Here is a 12415-nt window from a genome sequence, read left to right as displayed (position 1 = left end):
CAAATTTTGCTGTTCGACTGCCTTTGATGTTAAATATGGCGCTGGGTGTTGGTGAGTTCTGTTTTGCAGTGGAAATATTTGTTTGGTGATCTAGTCTAGTGTCGAATGCTGACACTTTGGTGTTTATTTCTAGTTCCTGTGGACAAAAATGTGACGATGTTTCCTGAATCTGTTTATGGCATGATGGTAAAAATACTGGCATATTTTTGCATAATACGAATTTCGCTCATCCAAAGTTTGTTAGGTACTCCCGCTTACTCTTAACGTTTTTTTTTATCATTTATGTAAAATTTACAATAGAATCGTTGTAGACCATGGCTGTCCTGTACGTTTGATTTTACAAAACCATTACTCATTCAGCCTCATCACTTAGTCAGTTCGGAATAAAAATATATATTCTATTTCGAAAGCTGCTTTAGAGAAATAATATTGTGATATTTTTGTGAATTCAGTTTAAATTTCGCTAATCTTCTCGAATGAAATTCGTTGTTAAGTTACACAATATTCTGAAATAAATTTCCGAAATGAATATACCGAATTCGCTGGATGTCGCTGCAGAGTCTTGTAATTTGTGCAGTCACATTAGGGACACTTTGCTGCTTCTTGGGGACACCTACAATATTTGCAGTGGCGTACCAGGGATTTTGGTGAGAAGAGATTAGGTAACTGAATTTGTAACTTCATAAATATATATATATATATTGCACAGCATGAAAACCCATTCTGGCTTCCTATCGGCTTCTAATATTTTGTTATGACGTCATATATGAATGGTATTTTAACACTTGCGTAAAATACAAAAACACATAGGAAAAATAGCATTCTAATCACAAAGGGTGTTTCTGTCAATGACTTGAATTCAAACACAGGTTGAGAAGCTCTAATCTGTTACAGAAGTAACGGTATCGAAAAGCACGACGTCCTACTAATAAAGAGTTTATGCCCCCTTGCTACGCTTTTGATTACGCCCTTCTTTACCACGAAATTTCAACTAGTAATTAAGTATGCTCTTACCCAGGTATAATTACTTGGACTGAATTACTATACCTTCGTTAGAATCCCCGTTTTTGTATCCACAAACAATAGCTCGAATCTTTGAAACTGTTGCCGCAGAACCTGAATGTTAAATAAAACATACACGTCTATCGACTGTCATGATTATGGGCTTCCTAGTTTTGTCCAGTCGATAACGTGAGTCATTCGAGAATTATTTGAACTGTTCACAGTATTTCCATATGAAACTATCTTGAAGGCTAAAAAATCCACTATCGTATTTTTGTCTTATTTATAAAATCTTTAGGCCCTAAATCTACTATCCGTGCGATGTCGTATTGATATCACATTAGAGCTTACCCATAAAACTTCATAAATAAAAATATTAAAATTCAGGAATAAAATTCACCTGCATTTTGCTTCCACTTCATCAGCATTTGCATTTTATGCTCTTCAACCGATTTACCAAAGTCTTCTACAATGTCATCGATCTCGTGTTGATCCAAACACAGCCCAGCACTAGAACGAGCGAATCTTTTGAAGTTGACGATTTTAGGAAAAGCTTGGACGATCTCTTCCTGGAATACGTCTTCGAGGCGTTCTGAACGGTCAGATTATTATTTAGTCATTCATAATTTCCAAATTTCACCATAACGTTTCTAATTGTACTTTAAATTAGGCGGAAGCATTGTGGTTTGCTTAATTCAATATCATCCAGGACTAGGTGAACAGGGGTATAACAGTTTGGGCAGACAAAAATATTATCATATATAAAACTGGAACAGATAATATTACTATTCTAGGTGATTCAAGAGTCTTGCAAGACTCTTGAATCACTTAGGATAGTTATCTCTACTCTTGCTACAGCATCCTTGCACTATATGCATACGGATCCGCCGACACAAAAGCATAGAAGAAGGATAAGTAGTTAGTCTCGCAGAAACCAAATCATTAGCACAAAATAATATTACTGCTTGGAATTGTCGACGAACTATAATGAGAATTGAATTACTCTAGATAAGTCGAAAAAAAAATGTAAAAAATCTTCATTTTGTTGTCACCGTACCTGATGAATATTTTTTTGCCATGTTATTTCTCGTGAATATATTTTGGTTACTTTAACACAGTTATATGATGAATGTAATTAAACGCCTGGAAAAGAAATAAGGATGTGAGTGTTTAATTAACGGTAATTTAAAGATTTATATTACAGCCTTTATCCAGAGTGAAAGTCTACAAAATATTCCAGCTACGAACGATAAGAGATCCGATTAACCTGTTATCGTGTCCTATCAGTTGCAAAAAATAAGTTTGACACGACATACTATTTTTCGATAATTAAAGGTATTTGGTAACCATCGAAGCACCAACAAAAAGTTAAATATAGCAAATTTGTTACGGCTAATATGATACCATTTAACTCAGAAATAGGCCTTGCATGAACACTCTCCGATATATAAGAAGCTACTTCACTTTGTAATTCTCGGAATCTTTTCTGTCCTTTATTATACACTGGTGAGGGGTCTCCTTACAGAATGTTTCTTCTAGATAAATTCATTTTTTGTGTGTAAAATTTTGATTATACCAAGACAAGGTTTCAAACCCTTGAAACTTGGATATTTTGAGCGGCTTTTTAGCTAGTTTGTTAAAAACGTTCTTAATGACATAAAGAGTTTAGATCTTACATGAGCAAACTACAGAACACGGGCCAAATCAGGCCCGACATGTTACTCAATCTGGACGTCTGATGCTGCCATAAATTTCTGTCTTCAACTAATTCTGCATGTAGTACATAGTTGTTGTTATTGAAATCTCTATGGCGCAATAGGCTTGTTAGATTATGATTGTAGTCTGTTTAATTCGTATTTTAGGTTGACAGTTGCCACAACCAAACTGAAACCAAATTTTGATGTTTTAGCTTAAAAATAGCTCAAGGAATTTGTTGAGATTGCGATTAAATTCAGTTTTGGCACGAGGCCAATTGTTTTCCAAGTTTGTTTTTGTAACACTGTAAATAAAATTCTGTTCATAAAATGTTATTTTTACGTCACACTTACAAGACCCTCCAAACTAGGTGCCCACGCCAGGTTACTAGAAGGGCTGAAATGAAATTGCTGCAGAGATTGTCGTCACGTCGGTCGGATTTTAGCGCTTTAAAAGTGTGTGTACCAATATAAAGATAACCAATTCTGTTCGCCTATTTTACATCATGGAACGAACTGAAACCTATGAGCAGGGGGATATTCACTTGGCTAACACAGACAGTCCCCGGACTCATAATAGAAATAAAATAAGGAAAATCGAAAAAAATAGATATGGCCTAACCCTAACCTGGTATACGTACTTCACGAGTACCCTAAATTTGATCAAACTACCATCTAAATCGATTCAATTTACGAATTTCTCTGTGCTAGCTCGCTGATACCAAGATAGTGCACAACCTGAACTCTGGTTGTGTACCAGGTTAGAGATCAGGTTGTGCGACATCTTGGTGCGCATACTTCAGCAGTACCCGTTGCTGTAAAAAATGCTTGTTCAAGATTTATTCATTGCGACAGTGTTGATTACGAAGTTCACTTGAGCAAAATTATTTGTTCATCTCTTATCAGGGTAATAATGCAATCGAGTACATAAGAGAGTCATGTGAGCAAACGTCGGGCAACCCGATAAGAGATATTTACTGTTTTGCAATAGCACATACGAACCTATTGTTCTTACAGATATATTGTTTGCTGAACAACGACGCATGTGAGGTCACACTGAGTTGAATTACGGAACATTGAACATTACACGACAGGCGGCGACTAATCTCAAATATCGAAATATGTTTTTAAAGTCGTAAAGACATCGCCACATTGCTAATTATCTCCAAGTGCTTGCATGATGAAATATTATAACGAATAACATACGAGACGACCGTTGGATAGTGATAACGCCTTTTTTTCTATCAAATGTGTAATTTTATCCGCAAATATTATAACTGTACTCATCGCCATCCTGGGCTTGGATAATAGGGCTTCGCTCGCCCTGTGATTAAGCAATGTTGTAGCCTTTTCAAACATTCGGAATGAAATGAGATATTATAAGATTTTTTTTCTCACGCGTGGCATACACAAAATGGCGGGGGGCATACACGGATTTAAAATGCCTGGCAGCCCAACCATTTGTGCGCGCGTGGCGCATTGCAAAGTTGAATATAGCAGAATTTTACATCCAAATATTTGATCCCATATTTTTGAGATTTTGCATTATGATGTCGCAAGTTGGGATATATTTATTTACCTTCGGAAGTGGGAGATTGAAATTATTCCACCATAGCAAATACAAGGCGACTGAGAACATTCTGAAGTATCTGGACCCATTTGTGACTTTTGACTTATGTCTAAAGGTATCAGATCTCTAAACATACTTTGGGGTTGCACGCCTTTTCTTAATATTATTATAGGGCGTCGCGTGATAAGTACATGTTTATTTCCCTATAAAACCCAGCTGATAGATATCGCTACTGACGATTTGTCATATCATAGAGATTGTCACTGACTCACGCGATAAATTTTTATTTAAACGAGCACGGCCGCTCTTAACTATGTCGGATGCCTTCATTTTGTGTTTGGCCATTGAAAATCTACCTACCACAGCGAAGACAAGGAAATGTTATGATACTACGTCTTCAAATTAATTTAGTATTTTTAATATAATATTACCTTATCACAATCTATCACTATTGAAATTAAGAAGATTGATTTGCTATTTGACAAGTTATTGTCTGTATCAAAATCCGTGGATGGGAAATACGAAATTATTGGGGACTCGAATCAAAACCCATTAATTTTTGACCCAAATTTCGATTAAACCATTAGGACGAGGTAACTTGATATTTACACCTTGGCGGCTGTGGATGGCTCCGTATCGTTGAGGCCACAGCTGGTCTATAGTATGGCTTCTGACAAACGCAAACTATTTGCAAGATGTAAGAAACATTCTGTCATTCACCATTTTAAATAAGCTTTGGGGCTTAGTTGTTTGTGTTCTGGTTAATGAAATTTTGTAGTAAATTTTAAGTAATATGAACGAATAGGCTTGAGTAACTTAATTCAATTAAATAGTTTATCAAAGATGAACCCGTACATGAGAATTCAAGTATAGTTACAAAATCAGAGATAAGTTTCATAATCAGATGTAAATAATAACCTCGGTTCTTACAGGTGGGTTATCACGCAAACATTTTTGTGACAAATTTGATTCTATATATCATTTTAGGATTTTTGGCGTTTACCGTTTGCATAAAGTGGATTTTGTCTTGAAAGTCGACCCTGCCGAAATCGAACGCAAATTAGTATGTCCCGTCGATAGTGAAAACTCGTCGGCGTAATTTTGCATTAGATTTTATATTCATGAATAAGAAAGTAACAAAATCCACGACATATTGTAATATATTTGAGAACTCTAGCTTTGTGCATTCCACATATTTATAATATTGTGCCCTAAAATAAATGATTGTTATATTAAATTGCAAAATTTTAGTTAATTTTGTTGAAAGAGTTCTCCGAGCTATTTCGAATACCCGGGAAAATAAGAATATTGACTTTTGTCATTCCAGGACACGCAACGAGCATTCTGTAATTTTCCAGCGTATAAAAAGCATTTGAACTTTATTTTTACTCACTTGTCATAAGCACGATAAGATAGTAAATTAACTACCGAATAGTGCGTTATATCTTGAACGAATTTTGAACGCTGTAACATATCTTAATTTTTTCAAATACAAAATGAACTTACATATTCATGATTTTGTTTTAAATAATCAAGAAAATAAACTTTAACCTATAAATTGTACGTATACGCAGCGTTCCGTTCTCTTCGCAACTTATTATTGCAGTTACGTACTATGGTTTTAATACATATTTTTTCTACCTATTCTCTATTGAAGCCTATTTGATCATCAATTACCGCGGCAAATATTATAATAATAATATATATATATGCTCGTGATGGCATTGAAATAGCTGACTGGCTAATAGTCTGACATACATAACTGACTTCAAAATCGTAACCTCTCTCGGCTATGTGACCGACCAAACTGCGATAGATACCACTGCCGCTTTGAATCACTTGATTAGGCGACCTTTACAACTTAATACCCCCATTTCTGTCTTGCAAATTCAAATATCACTAAATGAAACCCATAAAAAGCAATAAGTGACAATTCGATTATGAACCGATCGGGCAACTCTTAAACAAAGAGCCACAGCCCCAATACGCACCTTAAATAGCGAATAATGGTATTTCCAAACCTTGGCTCTCATTATATTGCTCAACCAATGGCAATACAATCTGAATGTGAGCTGCAAATATGGAATAAATCTAGAGACGTTGGATAAAGGGACAACTTATATAATGGCAAGGCATGGACTAATATCAATGAATGGATTGTAAGATTGGTCATGAGAAATATAACATACCCTAACAAGGATCAAGACGGCCACAACTAATGAAACCATACGAAAGCAGCGTGGCCGCTCATTGACTTAACTCGTAAGCCAACAGAATTATTAGTAGGGAGCAAATAATCAAAAGGGAGTGCGCGAACGCAGTTCCCGCTAGCAGAAATTACACGACCGAGTTATTCACATTTGGGATAATGGCTAGAGCCAATTTAGTCCGGGCGCAATGACTAAACCTCGCCTAGGCAGAACCGCCTTCGTGATCGCGGTTGACTGCCTCGTCAGGTAAGTATGATTTGTGACGATTGATTGCGCATCGTGAATGAATGTTCTATGCTAAATGTTTAGATAGAAGTTCTCAACAATAAAAACGATATGTGTAAAAGTTGCAATTCTAATTGATTCATCTGTCGGTAACGTATAATACGATTCCTTACTCAACGAGTTCTTTGCCATCCGATGGCAGAATGAAGCCGAACAACTTTAAAAGAAACAGCAACGAGCCAGAGGTTGAAATATTGAACTTTAAGGGATTTTTTAAAAGCAAATTCAAATGATTTGCCGATAAAAAGTTCTTGACCCAGATGTAAATAAGAATATCATTATAGGAAAAATTAATACTGTGTGACAATGCAGGCCCCAAGCCTCGATATCTGTTTTCGGTACCAAATCGATGGTCACACTTCTAACCTCGTTCCAACCACTTTAAACTGGTTTCAATTTAAGAAAATCAAACTACATAGAACCAATAAAAAACTAATATAGGTTTATTTGTGCTCAGCCAATATACCAACCAACATATTACATTTGACTCACACACTCTGACTTTTTTATGTATAATTATAGCGAGCGTATATTATTGGTTTATTTGCGCTTGGTCGTTCAAATTTGAGCGTACATACACTAACATATTACATAGTATACGATAGCTATGATTGTTTCTCTAACACTGTATAAAATTAAATATTATGACTACGGATTAGTTATCGTAAAATATATCTAATCACACACACTTTAGCTCTTTAATGCACTGCTAAGCATTGATATCTTGATATGGCGCTCTCGTAGTATGTGTACCAGGTTAGGGTTGGGCCATAATTTTATTCCAATTTTCCTTATTTTGGGGACTAGCCAATAATAATATATATAATAATCAACATTGTGATATTTTGTAAACTCATTCGTTTACACTGTTTACAGTCAGATATGGCTAATGAATCTGGTGATGAAATATTGAATATATTTTCCAAAAACGACACAGAGTTGCAAGTTAACCAGAGGAGCAAACTTAAACGATAATCAAAAGCTATTTTCAACTATTATATAATGAAAATCACACAAGGATAGAAAAGCTACTTATTTATTTTATTTTTTTTTTACTCCAAGGCCGGGCCGATTCCGACAGTGTTCTATCTGAAAAATTGAGCCTACTTATTTGTGAGATAATCTATAAATAATATCTCGCATCAAAATCATCCTTAGCGCTTTGAATATGAATATTTAATGTAGAAGAATTCTCATTAGAATCCTGTTATTGCCCCGCCACTATTTTTCATTGGATTCTGTTTAGATTGAATAAATTGACACCCAAACTCGATACCTGAACTTAGGCGCACTTGAAATGCCAAGTAGACCCGCAAAAGTAATGACTAGTTTTATGTTGTAGATACTAAGTAATTGAATTCCCGATATGATACGTTTATTGCCCCACTGCTAATTTAAGGCCGCTTGATTATCGATCGATCGCCTTGCTAAATAATTTAATATTAATATAAAAAATCACGGCTGTTCTCTCATTTACCAGATTTGATCGGGTATTGGAGCAGCTAACCCAGTTGTGGGCAAAGTTTTTAGACCAGGCGCCAAACGTTTTTTCTACCTAGACTGACGGGCCAATGTGAGTGTGACGTAAAAAGTTACATTTTACGAACAATATTCACAGTGTCTCGAGTGAAAACAATACGCCTCGTGCCAAAACTAATTTAATCACAATCTAAACCAGGGTCGTCCAACCCCTGGCCCGCGGAAGTATTTCGAGTGGCCCGCGCTGTATTCTTGTCAAGTTGAAATTATGTCCAAACCCTAACCTGGTAACATACTACATTCCGTTGTCCGCCATCTTGGTTCACATACTACGGGAGCGCAAAATACTTGCAATAATAAGATAATTTACTACGATTTTTTACTAATGATGAGATTGTTCTAAATTATAAAGTTAATATTTCTAGGATTGTGGAAATTCTGATCTAAAGACTCGTTTGCAGCATAAATCTCCTTCCTGGAAATATGACATTAGAAACGGTAATAAAATACAATTGGCCATGTTATTTCCTCACCCCTAAATTTATAATCTGTTGTATTGTATTCCGTAAATACTATGTTCAGGTTGGTATTCAGACTTCTTTATCCCTATCTCGGTCTAAAATCCGTGGTGGGGCAATAACAGGATCTCGAGGAGAATATATCCGACAACAGAGCTAAGAATTATTATTTTGATATGTTGGGAAATCTCAATTCTAGGGATCAATTTAGAGTACTGGTCTAATATATTCTTTAGTCTATATGTTCACAATCAAAAAAAAAAAAACAGACCAGATAATTAGTCGCGCAGTCAATAGCAGATTAGTATCAAATATTCTTTGCATAGAAGTAATAATTCTTCGATGTGTAAATATTAGAAATACTTGATTAAACGAGCAATCAATAATCCAAAACCTGCTTCACTTCATTATCATTTACCGACTGCATTAATTTAGGGTGGATATCCGCCAAAACCTACCGCTACCAAACCTCACTAACTCTGAAATTACATGGCTTGCACTGTTTCATTGTACTGCACTGCTAATAAAATCGTTCGTATGCGACGACGCCATTTTACATATGACCAAAATTGACCTATTAGCGACACCATGCGGAAGATATATATTTGATAGGTAATCCGCTGGGGTCTTATTATCAAACTTGTTGAATTAAGTTAAAATTTTAAACTGTCGAACTTGTAATTTTAGTTTATGGTAGTATTTAACTAAAAGACCTAGTTCGAAGATGAAGGCGCGTAGAGCCGTAAAGATTCAGGTCCTGCCAAAATATGCAGATCATTATATATCGTTGGGTCACAACGGACGCTTGAACAAGACCTTGTTCGGAACGAAATGCGTGTATAAGCTCGTATAAAAAAATTCAAAATTCTTTTGCATTTATTTATTTTCCTAATGCTCAAAACGTAACACTGATGTAATAGGTATGTCTTTTGGGGCTGAAAAAAAAGATTTTTCACAAGAAGAGCATTGCAAGAAATAACCAACACTGCTCATCGAGCAGCGGCGCCTTTGACGAAACCTATCAGTTCACAATATTAAAAGATAATTCAGCAACATATTTCAAAAATGTTTATTAAGGAGCACGTTAGGGCGAACTGATATTTTCAAAAGTCGCTCATTATACTTACACAAAAAGAATTCCGAGCGAAGACGAGAAAGGTAGCTATGGCAACCGTATAAACAATGAATAAAGCAGAGCCGATTCGAGGAAAAGCTATTCAAGGGCATTGTGTTGTTGTTTTTTTAGACGGCAGTCGAGTAAAAATTGTCATAGACAACATAAGAGTTTGTTGAGAGAGGACAACTGAGTTTGCGAGTATTGGCGACTTAATTAAGAATTGAAAGATATACACATATTTGGATATACACTTACAAATGGATTTACTTATGTGAGAAGCAGAGGTTCGGTGAGGTATAGTATCTAAAACTGATAATGTCGTAGGGTGCTCTGGTTCAAGTGTTTTGCACACAGAAATTATAGAACAGGAATAAACATGAATAACAGATAGAAATCATTTTAGGCGACGGACTGGAAAGTAATTTGACAAGAACTAAACTAGAATATCGGTTAGAAACCGAAGACTTATCGATCGAAGGTTGGGGGATCCCCCAAAACAGTGGTCTTACTCCATAGTGACACCGTGTGTCCCGCACTAATTAAACAATAACTCGCTAATTGTAAGACATAATCCATCCAAAATCAATAGGCTTCCGATCCGAGCTATGATGAAGGCACATGCAAAATTTGGAGCAGATTCGTGAGATATCGCGTGCATCTAACACACAGACATACAGACAAATACCTATCAACATACTTACCGATCTTAAGATCGATAAGTAATACCTTGCCACATAGGTCTGGTGTAGTATAGTGCCAAAGGTAAAATACTCTAGGTGTGGTTAATAAACAATTTTTGAGCCCTTCAGAATACGCATCTAAAATTACGTCAAGTCGACGTCACAATGTTTTTAATAAAATTTCACTGATTCATTGAAATAGGTATACCACAATTTTTCGTTTATAACAATGCAAGATCACTGTATTTAGCAAGCTTTTTATTTCAGCTTTGCAAAGTACAAGGGATAGCCTCACATTTATATCGTCAAAGTATATGCCAATTCTATGTTATAAACGCCGAGGATGGTCTTATCTAGTCATAGCTTTGTAATTATCAGTCTATGCTCACAATATTATCTGTTTCCATTATTGAGTATTCCCATTATTATTATGCATGTTTCTATGCTCAAATGTCCGTAGTAGAGCGTGTCAAAGTGTACAGATGATAACACAGGCTAAGCCCATTCTCGTTTTGGGAGAAATTGTGCAGAGTTCAAAATAAATACGAACACGGCGCTCCAGAATGGGGTGTACCAATATGGAGGTAACTAATTTTGTTTGCCTACTTTACATCAAGTTTTGTGGAGGGACTGAAACCTATGCACTTGGCTAACACAGACAGTCCCCGAACTCGTAATAGAACTAAAATAAGAAAAATCGGGATAGAATTATGGCCTAACTCTAACCTGGTACACATACCATGGGAGTACCCAATAAACTCCATCAGCGTCCTGTATTTTGCAAGAATAATTTTAAACTTCGTACGCTATAGCGGTAATTGTCGATATTCCCAACACAAAATAGTTAAACGAACAGCAAAATTTAAAACATATAAGCAGCTATGGAGCATAGGTAGGAATGGTTAATGGAAAAACTGCTGGTATTTTTTTTGACTGTGAACTCTTTAAAGTAGTGCTGAAGGACTCGAATATGCAAACGTAACTCGAATTAATCAATTTTTTCCCCATTATGACTGGATTATTATATTAGGCATAGTAATTTCCGCTAACAACAAAATCCTAGACAAGCTCATTGATCTTAGCTTAGCAACGGACGTAGAATAGTATCATATGGATTTCGTTAAAGTATATTTCAAATATAATTTTGCAAAAGCAGACGATGCTCTTAAATAGACTTTTTAGTAATTATCAGATAGTGCTAACAATTGTCTATCTCTGTTGCTGAATAATATGTATGTTTTTACGCTCAAATGTCTGTAGTATCACTCTTTCGACTAACTTTTCATATAGTTATTTGTCTTGCCCAAATCTTATTTATGAATCCATAACTCCAAAACACACCTCTATTCTGGTTGCTTGGAATAAATATGAACTATTAAAAAAAGCCTAATCGAGCGTACGTCTGTGTTTTGGGGATAATTTAAAATTTACGTGTCGTTACATTGAATGCAATATTCACAACACGAAGTCGTTTCATAAATAACCAGGTTTTAATTTTTTTGTAAGCAGATATCTTCCATAGATGGTGATAGTTAATTAGATAGCATAGCGGATCTCGTATAATGTATAGTAACAGAAACTGTTAATTCAATCTCAATATGTGTTCTGTCTCAATATATTATGTATAGCATATAACAGAGTCATATGTAAGCCTGTTAATATTAGCTTAGCTAAGTACATGGAATAGTATCCAATTTATTTCGTTGAAGTATATTTCAATTCCAATTTTGCAAAAGCTGTCTTCGATATAGGTATTTATCGTACTGAGATCTTATTCATGTATCCATAACCCTAAAACCACACTCCTATTATGGTTGCTAGAAATTCCTTTCAGTTACATCGGCCTTGTAGTGTCATGTT

General features: G+C 35.5%; 1 non-coding gene across 1 annotated transcript; it reads right to left on the bottom strand.

Annotated features, from left to right (window-relative positions):
• Positions 1 to 6566: 6566 nt before the first annotated feature.
• Positions 6567 to 6730, bottom strand: LOC120331165 (U1 spliceosomal RNA). The gene has a single exon (XR_005567938.2). It is a non-coding gene; the product is annotated as a U1 spliceosomal RNA (small nuclear RNA).
• Positions 6731 to 12415: the final 5685 nt, after the last annotated feature.

This window comes from Styela clava, chromosome 14 (genome assembly GCF_964204865.1).
Source record: "Styela clava chromosome 14, kaStyClav1.hap1.2, whole genome shotgun sequence".
Classification (NCBI taxonomy): Eukaryota; Metazoa; Chordata; class Ascidiacea; order Stolidobranchia; family Styelidae; genus Styela; species Styela clava.
Note: the sequence above shows the minus strand (reverse complement) of the source record. Positions and strands in the feature narration are given on the sequence as shown.